Genomic DNA, 17,765 nt, shown 5'->3' on the forward strand with positions numbered 1-17,765 from the left:
TCAGCCAGTCAATCTCCTCAAGCGTTTATTCTGTTTACTTAGTTAAAGTGGAGCTTTTTAGGTGTTTTGAATATACTTTGTTACCAGTGCTCAAGTGCCTCCTGATCAACAGCAGCCCCATCCTTGTTTACTTTAATGTAGTGTTGCTTGATATATAGCATCATCATCTGCCTGGTGGACTGGATTTGAACAGCTTGTTGTAGCTGTCCTGTTCATACGGCAGCAGGTTAATTTGCCTTATCTCCCCTGGGTTTTGAAAACAGTTCCAGTTACTTTTGGTATCCATTGGGCTCAGGTTTTCGTTGAGCAGTATGTTATTGACTGTGCACCAACATGACATTTGATTTTGTCACCATTGTAAACTGGTTAATGATAATGGTGATGGTTACTAGATTTCTCTCCATGTCTAGGTTTGCAGCACAGCATGAGAATGAGAGGGCATGAGAGTGCCCTTAGTTTAGAGAGTTTCTCTGAAGCCCGGAGTGCTGCATTTCATTGGGGACACTGTATTGATGCTGTTGTCACTTGACCACAAGGCTGTTCCATTTATTCAGGCTCTCTGGTTGGGTATTATCTTTGTCATCATCACATAAAACAAACAAACAAAAAGAGAATTTCTTCCCCTGGCAGGGATGTGGAATTTAGATAAAACAGTTCTGAGGTTCTTCCTGAGGGTTAAGAACAAAGGATGTTGCACCTCGTTAAGCCCTTTGAGAAAAATTGTGATTTATGAATATAATATGGGCCATACACTCAAAATTATTAAATAGCTGTAACAAACAGTGACATCTGATAAACACTGTTGTTTCCATAGTGACTACATCATTGATGTAAACACGTCCCCTCCTCCGACCAGAGTCTGATGCATCTGATATGAGTTGATCCCGGATGTTGTGATGCAGCCAGGTCTCTGTAAAGTAATTTTTTTTTGGATGAGGTAGGTGGATAGAGAATGTATTAAACTAATGTTAGGTTCAGCTGCTGTGGTTGGCTGGTTGGAACAACTGAGCAACTATGGTCTGAAGGTCTCTTGCACTTCCAATCTCTGCGATCTCTATTTCTGACATCATCGTAAGTAATGTGTGCTTCTAACAATGGCAAAAATCTAAAGTAAAAACGAATGTGTCAGTTTATCAACTTATCCGTCACCATGGTAACAAAACTGGAACAGACGTGTTTCTGTGAAAACAGCTGAAAACCAATGCTAACCTTCCCTTTCATCTGATTCTGTTCAAACCATATACACTGTATAAAGAATACATGAATCTACAAGGAATTGATCATATTCAGTGTTAGCTTTGAGGTGCTTAATGAGATTAGGTGGCATTATATCACTGAGCTAGTACTTCACTCATCACCCTAATTTAAGAAGATCATAATTTTGAAAAGATGAACCTTCTGCTTGAACAAATATATTTTGGCTCCGGACCATTATCTTTAAGCTTGTCATGCTGGAACAGCAGGGCCTTTGAAACTGGCGCACTCTGTCAGTGTCTTAATCCACATTACGGTTGGCTGTCATTCTTCTTCCCAACTCACATCTTCTGCTCCACGATCAGGCTGCATGTTAGAGAGAAACAGAGGGAGTGAAGGGATCCCTGCACATGTCTGTTGACTGAGTTGCAGGAAGAGAAGACAAGTAAAGTGGGACAGGAAGCCTCCCTTATATTTGTTCTTATTTCAATGTATCCCAATGTACATCAGATTGATAAATCTTTTTTCTAAGGGGTATAGATGAATTAATCTATGTTTATCTTGAATAGGAAACACCCCGAGGATAATGAAAGTGTAGGAGGGACTGGTTAATCTCACTTTCCATTTTATTACTCTGTGATGGATCTCAAATAGTTAAATAAATACTGTTTATACTCTGCTGAACAGAAATAAACATTTTAGAAATCATATTAATGATTCAGACCTAAATTCTACAAATCATTTTTTGCTTGAGGGAACAGGCCTTAATAGGTGGTAAACAAACCAGGCCTTCAGGAGCCAACACCCAGCCTGGACCTGCAGTTGAGTGTTGACACTGAAAACTGGATCTGAAAGTCACAACTGTTTTGGACTTAAGGACTCTTCTCGATTTTAACTTTATTGTTGGACCCCACCTTTTCTTGTTTTATGCAATTCCTCTGCCATTTTTTTAGGTCACTGGATTAAGTTGCTGCCATTTTATTGAGCAAGTCCTCTTAGGTTCATTTACATATTTGGTCAAATCACTGTCTCTTATCCTCTTATCTCTTTTCCGTTATCCATCTTACAATTTTATCGATTGTTTTTATTTATCATTTCAAGGTTGGTGTAACTATTAACTCATTTTGTATTCTCATTATTTAGTCTCCCTAAAGTATACTTGTATGCTAATTGCTAGCCTAAAGGTGATTGCATATCATATCATTAAGATTGAGATCCCTCTGAGGAACAAAAACATTGACACCACTGTTCAAAAAGGTGGTATCCCTGGAATCCCCGTCTGTCTGGAACACACTGGTGCAGTCAGGAAACTCATCAGAGAGGCGTGAGAAGAAAAAGGAGACCTAACTGTATTGTGACTGGATTTGGCAAATATGTGTGGTTCAGTACCACACAAAATCACTTTGAATCCACATCATGTTCTCAGCAAAATTAAAACCTTATCCTGGACTATTACAATGTCAGATTACAAGTCACTGCAGGGTCTTACACATCCAACTGGCATCAGCTAGAGAAAGACACCATAATTGGCTGCACCATCTCAGTAATCCTTTTCACCCTTGCTATAAACACAGTTGACAAGACAGCAGAGTTTGAATGCAGAGGACCTATAAGAGCTTCCGAGGATTACCTGACTGTCATGACAACACTGATCCCAGGCAGCAGATGGATTCGTCAAGGCCAAGATACTCATCACCTGTGCAAGGAAGATTTTTAAGCCAACAAAATACAGGTCTCTGGTCCTAACCCTCTATTGCTGGAGCCACCATCCTGTCCGTTACTGAGCAGTCATGTGCCTCAGGAAGGTCTTGAACTGCAGCCTCAAAAACACTTCTGCCATCAAGAACACCAGCGAAGAGCTGAGGACCTAGCTCACCAAGGTTGACAAGTCAGGCCTGCCAGGAAGTTTCAAGGCCTGGATTTACCAGCACTACCCCAAAGCCTGTGGCCTCTGCTGGTGAATGCGGTGCCCATCAACAGGAGGCTCGGACTACCATGCAGCATTAGCAGTGCTATATACACCATCAGTAACACCTTAAAGCTCCAAAAAAGAAGTTTCACTGAAGAATCTGTGTGTCACGGACACAGATAGCAGTAATGAAAGCTCAGTGACTCAAAAGAAGTAACCAAAGGTATCCAGGCTCAAATGGGCAGGAAGTGGATTGCAGGCAAATCTCAGGAGGTGGTGAAGTCTTGACAGGGTCAACAACGCCCAGGGCAAGGAGTTGCAACAGCTCATTTAAGAGGAGGTACGAGCAGACCTACATGTCTGGGGCAAGAGCAGAACACCCTCCTGTCGACATTGTTCTGGAAATGGCTCCTTGGAAAACCTTCCCAGCAGAGTAAAAGCTCTTAGAGTCAGCCACTATTGTCTGCGCCCTGACCAGGCCTAATGGCAATTCCTGACAGTGTGACCACGGCCATTGCCAACACCAACATCACTTTGCAAACCATTTACAATGCTGAACATTACAGGGAAGAAGAAAAGGAGACCCATCAATTCTACAACTAAAGCCGTAGAGAAAGCCATCAGGTGGCTTTGGATCGAGAGGAAAGATCCCATTAATGCTGCCGGGACACTAGCTCAGGGCTGACCAAACCTGGCTGGGTCACCTGGGACAGGGTGGATGATGTTGAAAGACCTGAAACACCCCAGGTAACATCACTGATGATGCATCCCAGCACAAGACGTATCTTTCATCCTTCACCCTTGCTGTGGCTTGTTAAAAATATTTTAATATTTTCAGTAGTAGTGATAAAAACGTATATCTATACATTTTTTGTATTTTCTTTGTAAATCATGAATCTTTATGTAACATCACATTTTTGATTAGAAAGTCCTGCGTCCTACTCACTCATGGCTGAATGGTGAGAAGAAAGGCCTCATCATTTTGAAACTCAGTGAGTTGTTTTAGGAATTGTAAATACCAAATGCCTATGTTTGCGATAAAGCAATTGTGTGGGGTGTTATTACTTTATTTAATTCATGGTGTTTTGCATGGTATTAATTTTTATTTTATTTTAATGTCATTATTTAATTAAATGTTTGGGTTATATTGTTGTCTAAAACTTTTTAATCTGCTGGCTATTATATATCCATATATTGTGCCACTCTTATATTATATATCTATTATAAACACTGAAAATAGAACATAGAGTTTTCTGTAGTCAGTCAATAACGTAAGTCTTGTGTCTTATATCAGAACTCCTTTTAAGTGTTCATTCAGAAAGCTGAGGAAACATGAGAGGCAGAGTTCACAGTGAGTTCACTGGCACTTGCCTCCGACTCCCTCAACTCTCTTTCATGTGTTCACTGTGTGTCCACAGTACATGCAGTCTGTTTGAACATGCTTGGCTCATCTGCAGCAGGAGCGTTGACATGCTGAATCTACTTGCTGTTCATGATACATATTCAATCATAAAAAAACATTAGGGGTAGATAGACAAATCCAAAACAACTAAGTCTATTTCTTATGTCATATGCAGATGAATGAGGACCATACTTGGCTGTCTACTGCCATCTAGGGGTGCTGATGAACATAATATTTCAAAGCCATTTTCACAGTCATATTCAGGGGACGGTGAATTATCAGCTTTCCGACATTTTAAAATGTATTCAGCCCCAACATTCAACTTCACCACTAGATGTCCCTACATTCTACACACTGTACCTTTAAGTCAACCTAAGTTTTTTCTATTTATTTTAGCAGGCACAATTTACCCTGGTCCAGACCAAGAATGAGCGTTTTGATCAAACTTCTGCAAACTGCATTCAAATAAGATTTTTAACGACCAACATTTAACTCTAAAGTGAGGCAGCAACATTAGATATTCCAGTGTAATCAAACTCCTGAAGTATGGCTCAATCAAAAAGTGACTAAAGAAGAAAACCACATTCAAAAACAACCAGACTTGATCTGACAGTCAGTATATATATTTTTTATAACCAGGTAAAAAGTAGATATTATTCCTGTATTGGAAATTTTGCATCTACAACACCTTTAACATATTTATGCATATACAAAGCAAAAAATGCATCTTAATTCCTAAAAACATAAAACATAAGACATGTCATGTGTGTCACTGAAACCTTCAGCCAATCAGAGTTATGAAGTCACAGAGGCTGCAACTGCATAGTCTGACTGCAGCCAGCTCACTCCCCCAATGTTTAAAGTCACGTGACAGGGTAAACTGGTGCCTTAAATACTGTGCCAGTGGTTAACGTAATTGGACATTACCATTAACAGGTGTTTATTAATTCTTAGTATCTTGCTTGATTATTAGACAAAATTATATAAATAATAAAGTGTCACTCTCTTTATTAGCTCTTCCCAGACTCCTAATGTTATGAAACTGTGAAGTGCCGTTATTTATGTGCATAGTATTTGTTAAAAGCGCAATAAATACAAATCCCCATTTGTGCAATATTACAAGGCATAGGCTTACAGTTACTAGTAATGAAGTTCCTTTCGTTACATGCTGTTTGTTTCTCTCCACAGGATAGAAAAGGGGTAAGAGAGACCAGGGTTCTTATATTGCAGCAGGTGAATAGAGAAAATCCTCTGCAGGTTTGCTGGGGACCTGCAGAGGAGGAACCATGTCCCAGACCTTTCACACCAATCAGACACACTCACATCCCCAGCATACCAAACCAATCAGAATTTCTTAATACACATTCACACACACACAAAGGCTGTGTCCGAAATCCCTCACAAATCCATATTAAATTCACTGCATACTGAATGTTTCATTTTGTAGTGCTGTCGCAATGTTTAGTTTTCTTATCCCATTATTGGGCAAGTAACTACTTTTGGTAATTTCCGCACACGTTAGATATCATGCCCACCCCTGTCTCAGTGAGTTCAAGATTCATGTGGTCTTCACCCAGCCTATCAGCAAAGGTCAACCTACATCACAGGCCATGTGATTGTGGCATTTGACCAATCAGCGGAGACCAGGGTCACATCAAACTTCCTGTTTCCTGCAAATTCAGAAAAAGGCACTTTTGCAGCACGGTTCACTGCACATTTACCATCAAAACGTCAAAAATAACCATGGTAAGTTGATGAAACGCACACATTTTCTTGTTGAGTAGTTGTGCTAAGGGGTGATGTATGTGTTGTTTGTGGAGGACTTAGTGAAATGAGTGAAAATACGGCATGAAAAATGCGGGCACCATATTTGATCATAATATATATATATATATATATATATATATATATATATTTATTTTTTTTGCACTTATATGGCACTTATATTGTAGCACTTTGTAGTTTGGCTTTTTTGAAGCAAAATTTACTTACTTGATTCTCGCTCTGGGTTTTTTCCCTCATGGTCGATGCACTTATTATAAGTCGCTTTGGATAAAAGTGTCAGCTAAATGAAATGTAATATAATGTAATGAAGAGTGATTTGTTGCCTGATATCACTCTGCTTGTAAAAAGCATTTAAAAACCTCTCACACTTGTGAGGCATCTGTAAAATGGACAGGGGCTGGGGGTTATGATGGATTCTTTTATTTTAAATAAAAATCTGTGATTATATTAATTAATTGAAATCAAGTTAGAAAAGAAGGAAGCTCTTGCCTCTTTAACTGCCTTTCTCCTACTGTCTCTTTTTAATGTCTGGTTGGTTTAATTAAGCCAGGCTATTATTGTTAGATGCCACAGAGTCCAGGACCGTCTGGCAGGTGTGATAAAAAAGGGAGACCAGCTCCTCTGTGTTGGAATTTGAATTATAAGCAGTTAAAGAGGCAGAAGTAAAAAGCTCAGAAAACCTGCCACCAGATGTATGGTTAAGAACAAAAATGTAACAAAAGCTCAGCAAAATCTCGTGATTGTTAAAATGAGTGCAGGGTTTTTTGCAGTTAATTATAAAACCAAGATGAATGAAGTAAAACTAATGAAAAATGGGATTGCATTTGAATTTTCTTCAAATGACAACAGCTACCTGTCTGACAGCCAGGGTTGAGGGAGAGGGGGAGTCCAAGGTAATTCAAAAACAGGAGTGGAACTAAAAGAGGGGGGTACAAGAGGTTGTTGAGGTACTCAGATTAAATGTTTATGAATTGCATCAGAGGGCTGTGATCCTGAGGGATCTGCAGAGGGTCTGTGAGGGGTAATGATGGTGATTATAGGACTGGACCTGTTTAGGAGTTGAGGGGAGTGCATTTACATAGATGAGATTGTTGTGACATGCGCCAGATTGTTTTATTGCAAAGTCCCTATGGCAGCTAGCAGTGATCATTACTGGTGCCTGCACCAAGGTTGTCAGGTAAAGTCACCACAATAGAAGTATAGAAAAAGAGAATAGGCAGTTAATAATATTCACGACCACCAGAGAGCAACAACAACTAATGTTCCTACCTTTAAGCTACACTTTATTGTCTATCAAAGTTGACTAGTTAACAGAGTGTTGCCATGGTAAATAATAAAGAACTATATGATGAAGGTTTAATATTATACTATTATAGAAGGGCTCACATGCTGAACTGTCTCATGCCACCATATGGTCGGGTGATGTGAGATCATTGAGCTGGGAAAAGTCAGCGTTTGTCAGCTATGTATGCTCTCCTTTGCAGTTTCAGGTCAAACAAAATGAATGGGTAAAGAGCCCCTTAAAATTTAAGCTTTGGTCCAAAAACTCGCAAAGCACTGTCTTCAAGATGGTCAGTCACGTTCATGATCTCCAGGGACCCCACATGTTTAACCACAACCTTCCTCATGTCCTCATGGTAGTAGCTGACAAGCATGGAGAGGACCTTCAAACCAGATGTTAAAATCAGGGTTTATTTGTCACATTTGACTGTTTCTCTTCAATGTAGGGCTGAACAATTCATTGAAATGTTGGCAAAATTACAATATGACCAGGTGCAATATCAAAAATATAATTTCTTTAAAAGGAGCATTGTAATGAAGTGCTGAATGAAGTCTATACCAAACACATGAAAAACATGTGTTTGGTATAGACTCCAACAAATATTACATCATGATTTTAATAGTCTTTAAGTGAAAAAGAAAATTGTAATGGAAAAGTGATCTGTCCTGCAAAAAGTGAATCATATTGCATTTGCAATATCAGTTAAATTAATATAATCTTATAAGATTAGAACTATAAGTTAGTGCAAATGGAACAAAGACAATAGAATAGATTGCATGTATCTTGTAATTAAATTAGGAAAAACCTTTTTGTTGTTGTTCGATGTACTCTCATTCAAATTTTACACTACACTATTTGTTGTTTGTGATGTCATGTGGTATTGTATAGCACTCTTCTAGTCTTGATGAGCACATGGGGAATACTGGGATCTAACTGCCGACCTTATTGTTGGAGGAGGACCACTCTATCCCTCTGCCACAGCTGCCCACATCAGTTTTTCAAGGTGCCAGCAAATCATGGCTGCCTTTGATTCAGTTTTCTTCTGCTTTTCATATGCATTAGCTTACATACATCAAGGTTGCTCATGTAAGTGAACCTTTAGCTTAGCTAACACCGTTAGCCAACCACATTAGGGTAAGTTACCAAATACTACCACTTAGTTGAACTTTATAATCTTGCAGCAAGTGGAAAGAAGAACAGGGTTCTCATGGTGTGTCAAATGATTCGTAGAGATCAGCTGCAAGTGCATGGATCTGCAGAGCGAAACCAAGCCCATGCCCAAACCTGACGTACCATTCGCACACATAAATACCAAACCAATCAGTGTTAACTCACACACACAGACACACACACTAACACACACACACAGAGGCCTGTCTAACTATTTTGCTTGGATGATATATTGTTCCCAGAAATAATGGCGATAAACAATTACATTTTTATTATAAGACCTTTTAAGGCCACAGTCTCAGTGTCCAGAGTTCAATCTGTATATGTAGAAAGTCTGTTTCAGTACCGCTCACAAGCCAAACACAATTCAGTTCAATCCAGTTCAATCGAGGCAAAACACAACAAAAACAGTCAGCTATGTGTTTACAGCAGATCCTCTCTTCAACATACAACTAAGGAAATTAGGTTAAGAGAAACGTCTGTGTTGCAGTTCAATGCAACAGTATTTCCATATACAATATGTACAGGGCACTCAAGGTACTGTCGATGCTCAGGTCATTCAGTCAGGCATGCAGCGTCAGCCTTTAACTCTGCCAAGAGTTGCTCCAGGAAAACAAAGCGATCCTCTACAACTCTCCTCACCGACCATACACTCACGGCTCTTCTGCCAGTGACTTCCTTATTACGACTGTGGTCTGGGGTTATGACTGGATGATTGACTGATTGTAGGTGTGTTCCTATGGAAAACATGAACTCTCTGATAGGTGGGCGATGACATGATCCAACACTGGTCGCTACAGTAAACAAATGGGACATTTCAAGGTTGGCAAAAATTGTCCATATATTGTACGATAAGTCGATGATGTAATCATCGTGACAAGCCTACGCAGACAAACAGGCACACACTCTCGCCCACACACAGGAGGGAGGGGCACCCAAGTGTTCCCACATTCAAGTCTTTCTATCTGTTAGTTGTAATTATAAAACTTGATAGTCGTGTAGCAGTAATTAATCTACCTCTGTGGGTCAATATATGTTGACATAAAGTAAATAATTGTCTGGAGGAGGTTTTTATTTACTTTAACTGTTGAAGTTAAGTGTAATTTCCATGACTGGTCATCCTATCATCATCATCCCATGCTAGTCACCAACTTACATGCAGGCATAATGCAATTGTGTGGACATTCTGTAGAGTTCATTAATACAAATGGCTTTTGTGTTTGGTGAAGCTTTGTTTGCATTACATTCAATAAGATGAGTTTTATATACATCTTTGAGCAGGCTTATATTTTCCTGTAGCTGTTTTGCTCACTTGAAGCTCACAGCATTATTCTACAGTTGAAATTCTGATGGAATAGCTTAATAAGTTGGTGTTGAGTGAGCCGGCTTTGAACGCCAGGCCACATGCACAAATCTCACAGTTCTTATCTTGTGTATATCATCTGAGAGTCCAGTAAAAAGTATTCACCTTGTGTTGAAGGATGAGAGGATTTGAACTCCAGTGCACACAGTGAGAGATACAGTATATGCAGTATAGACTTGTTAGACCTATGTATATGTAATCGATTCAAGTAAATGCACTGACCTTCATTCAAAGATGAAGAAAAATATTGGCTCATATCTGATTTATATATATTCTGCAATATGTGGAGGGAAGAGGTCAGAGGTGGAACTTAGCGACAGGTTATTGTTGACTGTGGACTGACTGTCAAGCTGTTGGACTTCATGTGATACAATCAAATGACAACACATCATTTTTCCTCTCCACAGTCGCCTGTGCTTGCTCATTGTGGGAACTGTTGGGTTTCTCTATGTTAATATTGTTTTAAGGTCTTGACCTTTAAATGTAAAGTGCCTTGAGATAATGTAAATTATGAATTGGCGCTATATAAATAAAATTGAATTGAATTGAATTGAATCACTCTCCTCACACTGTCTGTGGCGAGCGAGGGAGTACTTAAATTATAATTTAACGCAAATCAAGAAGTAACAAAAACGCCACCCCGGGGGTTTAAAAAAAAAAAAGAACAAGTAAATGTGTGAGGAAAGCAATAAACTAAAATATTCTAAACCAAGGATAACACAAGATCGTTTTGCTGAGAAAGCAGGAGACGTGTTTCCAATCAAATGTACAAAAGTTTATTTCATAAATATTAAGAAAAGTGGGAATTTACCCTAAAATGGAGTCTCGTTACTTAATACCAAAAAAACACCGGGCTTCCTCCAGGGCTGGGGCTGCTATGGTTAAGGTGAGTGAGGGGGGAGTGAAAGCGTCAACTAAAGTGGGAGCACCACAGGCCACATGTCAAACACTAAGCACACATGCGCACACACACAAGGGCAAAGCCAAAAAGGAGTGGAAGGACACTACACACAATAGGACACCATCACCAAAATAGAGGGGCAGGTCACCAGTGAGGCCCTCAGCACCTGGAAGTAAGCAGACAGAGAGGAACAGTTATTGGAGCAAGAAACCATATGAAAACAAGATACTCAAAATATCAGAAATATCAAAATGATACGAACTCACAAATAATCTCAATTAGAAAATCAAAATAACCCCAAAGTTATTAAACAAAGAAAACCCCACTCACTATCCCCCTCCTGTTTGCTACAGGTGCACTAAAAGAAATGCTGCCAGTAGTGTAGCTTGAGCAGGCTCAGGTTGGAGCACACAACCCAAAGAAATAACTAAATAAAAGAAAATAAGCTAGGAGGGTGAATAGAAGACCAAAAGAACACTAACAATTAAACAACCAAAACAAATAAATCCAAACTTCGCCATAAACCCAGCGTTGAATCCAAAATCATGTACCAATAAATGTATATAAAAAAGAAACACTTTAACTCTGGCTTATGAAAAGAAAAGAAACGAAAATCATGTCAACCTAAACTCAAGACAAAGAAAATAGGCTCTGAGCAGCACAGGGCGGCTTTAAAACAAACAATTTACTAAATCTTCATCAGCAGCAGCAAAAGCACAGGCTCCACACGGCAGCACATTGAAGCCCCACAAAGCAGCAGCGGCCCCGAGTGCAGAGCGGCGTGGCTCGTGTCGGCTGGGTGCCGAGACTTCGGCCTATCTGTAAGTTGAGTACAGGTAAATTAGGAACTGGATGGCTATAGCTGATGAGGGCCAGGACAAACATTTACACACCCCGTCAGCGTTGTGTGGTTGAGGCACCAACAGGAGAGGGAGCCAACAAACATTTCAGACACTGCCAACGTCTGCACTGTCGGATGTGAATGCGCAACAGCGGAGGAGTACAGAGCGTCTGCAGCACCTGAGACCAGGTCACCAGGAAGAGGAAGTGTGCACCAGCTGCCAGAGAAAGGGCAGCACTAAGGGTCTCCCCCTCTTATATACGCCGGGGCTCAATTAAAGGGACGGAACCACACCAGGAGTAGAGCAAAGGGAAAGTGCTCATCCTGCTAAATGTCCATTGCTACGGTTCCTCGTTTCAGCCTCTGTCTGAAACACTTGCTTGGAGCTCCTCTCTCCGCAAAGTCCATGTCTGCTCTGATTGGCCAACCGGCCTAGTCTGTTGTGATTCGTCAACTGCTCCCAGTGAAAGGCTTTGATAGGGAGTACTGGCAAACCTTCTGTTGAAGCATTTCAGGAGCTTGAGAAGCAACTTTTTCTGTGGGGAGAGGAGCCAGGCTTTTTTGTGGACCCTAGCATAGTATATAAAGTAATGAAAAAATAGTCATTAAAAGCATAAAACAGCACAAACATTAAATCTGACACACCATCCATAATGTTTGCTGTTGGGTGATATAACTCACTCCATAGAGGCTGTGTTTAATGCTGTGTCTCATTAAATACAGCAGTAAGATTGGGTTCCTTTGGAATGATTGATAGGAATAAGTCATGTGTGGGGAAATTGCTTATTGCTGCATGTCACTGACAAACATAAATCCAATAGCATCTTCCTCTGCCCTTTACTCTCATCTAGACTTGACCTTTGCGGTTTGAGCTAAAGATGCCAGAGAATCACCAGGCTGTTCAAATGTGATCACAAAGGATGTTCTGTACTTTACTTTAGAACATGTGCTTATAATATTTCCTCAGGTATAGAATTAAACAAAGAGTAAAAGTTGTTGCAAAATGTCCCATAAAACATGTATTTATGATGTTTTCAGCTTTACCCTCAAATAAGGTGAAAGAAGAATTACATTTCCACTCTGAGGGCTTGCTGGGGTGAGAGTCCTTTTCTCAGAACAAAAGTTAACATCCACTTCACTCATCTGGATAAACTGACCACATCTTTAGAATCTCAATGGTTACCCTCTCATCTAAAGCAATAGGAAGTTAGTTATGCAAGACCCAAAGTTATGTATTTTCCTTGTAAGTAGAGTTACAGCTGGTGGTGCGTAATTTGACCAGAGCTTGATGGGGGTTACTTTTAACTGGCACTTGCGATTGACACTTTCACATTGCCTCTTTCCTGGCTCGTCAACCACTTCTTACCAACGGGTAAGAAGCATGTTTGATTCATCCTTATAATTATTTTGGAGCTGTTACATGTAATTCACAGCTTCAGGATGATTCACTTTGAAGTCTCCTCAAGGGGTGAGGTACTGCAAGTAAAGGTAAATAATACACTTCATCTTTAATCCTTAAAACTCTTATTTATCTGTTATGTAGATATTAATGCATATACCTGGTGTCTTCACTGCCAGTTGAAACATCACAGAGCCACTAGAGAGCACCATAAAGCTGCATTAGAGATGCCTCTTGTTTGAGTGTCTGCACAGTGCACACAGGGCAGATAAGATTTAGCTGTGCTTGTTATCATCAGCAGTAGGCGGCACTGTAATTGCTTAATGCCTCGCTGATTAACAGGGCTTGTAAAATGATATGTGCACATCAGCAGGCTCACTTTAGTTTATTGGTTTGTTTGCATCACCTGATGTGTTTTCACAGATGTCTTTGCACAGCTCAGCTATAACGTGTCACCTCCCAGCCGCACTTTATTCAGATTGAGGTCCCTCCCTTAAGTGCAGCATGTTTGCCTCATGCATAAATTATGCATCTGCATTATTTAATGAACATTAAGATTTGTTTTCCTTTTTTATAGCTGTGTGTTCAAAAAGTTTCTAGTTTTGTTACTGTAAGACTGAGCAATATTTCTTCACAACCTTAAAGAAACATTGCTTTGATGCTGTCAGGATGTTTGTCACAGAACGTGTTGTATTATCAAAAAGCAAAATGATGTAGGTGGAGCCCCGTGAGGAAGAAATTCACACCCTTGAGTAACATGTGATAAGTAACAGTAACGTGCAGCTCTGGAGATGATACAGCACAGTGTCAAGCAGCTTCAAGCCTCGCAGAGCTTCAGTCTGGAGGAATCAAAGCACTGAGACATTTTCGCTCACAATTAGCTGCTGACACAGACATGTGCTCAGTCCTTAAATTTAACTCAATTCAATTTTATTTATATAGCGCCAATTCATAATTTACATTATCTCAAGGCACTTTACATTTAAAGGTCAAGACCTTAAAACAATATTAACATAGAGAAACCCAACAGTTCCCACAATGAGCAAGCACAGGCGACTGTGGAGAGGAAAAACTCCCTCATTAACAGGGAGAAACCTCTGGCAGAACCAGGCTCAATGTGGGCGGTCATATGCCTCGACCGGTTGGGGTGAGGAAAGAAAAGTAAGGGGGGAGGAAAGGAGAGATGGGTGGAAAGCGGGGGAGAGAAGACAGAGAAAGAGATGTACTCCTGAACCTATACATGATTAATTACAGCATCTTCTTGGACAGACTTCAGCATTGGGCGCAGGTATCTTCTACACAGAATGATTTTTATAGCACCTGTTCTGTGTCCTGGTCAACTCTAAATGAACCGTTCTAAGTTCAGGGACGGACACACCAAAGATGCTCAATCCATTTTTGAGTTGATCATTCAGACCATATATAGGAAGGTGTTCAGCATGGTACACATTTGGTCTCATTCTCTGACTGGCAGCAATTCTTTATTTTATACACTTCTCAGTAGTTCACCACAAAGCTCATACAATCACATGACTACTATCCCGTATGGTCTGTGTTGCAGGAGAAAATAAGGATAGGTGGACACTGAAAGTTCTTGAAACACAATATTATAACAATATACAATACAAATGTTGGGTATATGAGAGAAATACTACAAAATGTGATTATATGCAGCATATGCTGAATACTGTACCAGCACCACATTAAATCAGCGAATATGAATTATAATTTTATATAACATGTATTTTTTACATTTCCTTTCAGATCGTACAACATATGGTAAAAAGGGTGGCACAGACACAATCTAATTCCCACTGGTCAATATGATGCTGCCATTTATTTTAGGGATTCAGTGTGGACTAACAGCCTGGTACAGCGCTGTGAGCAAAGCTCTCATCATATCGCATTCACAAAGAAAATGCACTTTGAAATGATTGCTGTTCTCTCAGGAGCATTGAGAAAAGGTTGCTGACACACAAATGTATCATTTACTGTGAAGGTGCTTGATAATCTATTTTAACTGTAATGGGCTCCTCACAGATGGATCCACAAAGAACCTCGGAAAACACACATCAAACATTAGGAACACATTATATCACAGTGTCATCAATGGAAGAAGCACAAAGTGTGGTACTTGTACAACAACAACCACAACTCATTTATAGCTGATGGGACTCGTGGGTGTGACTGGTTGGACAACCTCTAATGCTCAGCAAGGTCAGAGATATCCGTCTCCTCTGGTTGGTCCTTGCAGCTGTATACAAAGACAGATGTGGTCATTTGTACAGAAAAGGCTCAGCTTACAAGTGTGGTCCAGAACTACAACTCTGAGACACAATCACACAGAGCACAACTGAATCATGAAGCAGCAGTGCCTCAATGATGGTGGTTTCATATCGTCTTTTCATATACATCTCTAATACAATAATAAATATAAATAAATAATAATAATAAAATAACTATTGCCTGTAGAGAGTGACAAAATGGCTGATACAGTCGCTCTTGTCAGCTGCTCTGCGCCGCTTCAACGTGTACCATAATGGTATCAACACAGCCACACTCAAAATGTTTGACTCAGGAGATACAAACAATGGCTAGCTTGACCGCAGTCCTGCACCCCACTCATGTCTGATCATGTCTGATCGTGGCAAGGTGCTACACTAGGTTAGGGTGGGCTATAGCTATCTCACAAATCTATGCCCCAGTCAAGGCCCCTAAGGCAGTTTAGTAGGCTGTCTTTTTCATTCTTAAAAATAAATATATAAGAAATAAAGACTACTTAGTTAACCATCCAGCGAGTCACTCCCAACCCAGTCCCAGGCTCCATGCTAATGCCGTGATCGTATCACATGGCGTGTGTGTGTAATCCACTTCTTCTTGTGGCTGCACTGTGGTGATTTCTCATCTGAGGTTGTGATAGATGTTTATCCTCTAACATTGAAACCATATATAGTATATATATAGTTAGCAGTAAAATTATTCTTTTTTAAATGTCTGATTTTCTTATACTTCTTTTTTTCAGATTATTACAACTGCACAGTTGTCTTTTTATTCATCTGGCATAAATGAAGGTGTTTATATTGTGCATGAACTGTGACTGCATGGGCGCTGTCCGGTGCTGAAAGACGTTTTCATAATTTCCTTGTGGTCACTAATAGTTTTTTGGCCAAATTCTGTTTGCCACATGTGCTTTTATAGGGAAATTCCCTTTAAAAGGAACTCTGAAAATTACTGTTTCCTTAGCCCTTCTCCACGTAATGGTCCAGCCCTCCCATAGCACAGGTAGAGAAAACATCTTGGTCCGTCAAAATTGATATGTTCTAAAAACAGAACCAGAAATGTACTTTACATGATGATAACTAACAGCCGGAGGTGCCTGTGGATCAGAGAATAACATATAAAAGACACAGTCAGTGTAGATTCTTACATTTGATAAACTTGGTTGTTCAAAGAGATCCATGAGACCTCAGTGAAAGCTGCCATTGAGAACAGGCCGTCTCGGAGCCATATATACAGAGTCTCTGATCATGCAAAGGCAAAGATGAATAGATGACATGTCAGTGTCCAACAACATGTGCTTTAAAAGGCAGCACCCTGCAGTGAATCTTACTTTGGTGTGTTACTACAGGCTTTGTGCTCCTGCACTTGCTATTGCTGCTTAGTCACTCCAGGATTCTGTCTGAGCTGTGTCCAGGTTGTACATCTGTAGTTAAGAGTTGTGACTGTTCTCCACGACAATACATCAGATCAGAAATACTCCTCAGAGTCCCGTCACACAGCTGCTGAACAAGAGACATCTGTCAGTGCTTCAAGGTCTTCTCCAGCTCCACGGTCCCTCTTCCCCCTCAGCTCCAATTATAACGTAACAGTCAGGAGCCAAGTGAACATAAGGCACTTCAAACTATCACTGTGGCCAAAAAAGCCCCATGCAGATATATAATGGTTGAATAAGATCATAAAAGAACACATTCCTATATTTACGAGAGAAAAAGAGAATATGTGTTACTTTTTGTGATGGTCAGTGCATTTACTGCAACACATTGTTCTAGAGACTGATATATCATCAACTATAGGTCAGTGAGCCTAAATATTTCTGATGGATGTATATGCTCCCTAGACTATGACGAATATAGATTTTAAACACTTGTCACCCTTGTTAGCAAATCCAGGATATGTTTTTAATATTTGGCCTCACTGAACCTAGCGATGGTTGTGCAGATTGTCAAAGTCAAACTAAAGACATTGCATTTTGTCTGCCTGTAACTATTATAAAGGAACTTTAAATTGTGTACATGACGCATGACAATTAAATTCCACAGTAGTGGTATGGTTGCAGAATAATGAATTCTATATTTATATAATAGACTGATGCAGATTAGACTGTAGCTTATATATAGCTTTCTTAGCTGAAACAGAAATGAGAACATTTCAGTGATCAAGCGTGATATTGATGAAAGCGTGTGTAAGTTTCTCTGCATCTTCCTTGAAAATAAATGGTTACACATTGTTTTAATGGCAT

General features: G+C 39.9%; 1 protein-coding gene across 1 annotated transcript in view; it reads left to right on the forward strand.

Annotated features, from left to right (window-relative positions):
• The first annotated feature begins 6,111 nt into the window (after window positions 1-6,111).
• Window positions 6,112-17,765, forward strand: part of LOC109624887 (transmembrane channel-like protein 3) — a 48,952-nt gene continuing 37,298 nt past the window's right edge. Inside the window, exon 1 of the mRNA XM_069525942.1 lies at window positions 6,112-6,251. The gene's annotated coding sequence lies outside the window, so the exon portion shown is untranslated. The remainder of the gene's footprint in view (window positions 6,252-17,765) is intronic.

The sequence above is a fragment of the Paralichthys olivaceus genome, chromosome 1, assembly GCF_024713975.1.
Source record: "Paralichthys olivaceus isolate ysfri-2021 chromosome 1, ASM2471397v2, whole genome shotgun sequence".
Lineage (NCBI taxonomy): Eukaryota > Metazoa > Chordata > Actinopteri > Pleuronectiformes > Paralichthyidae > Paralichthys > Paralichthys olivaceus.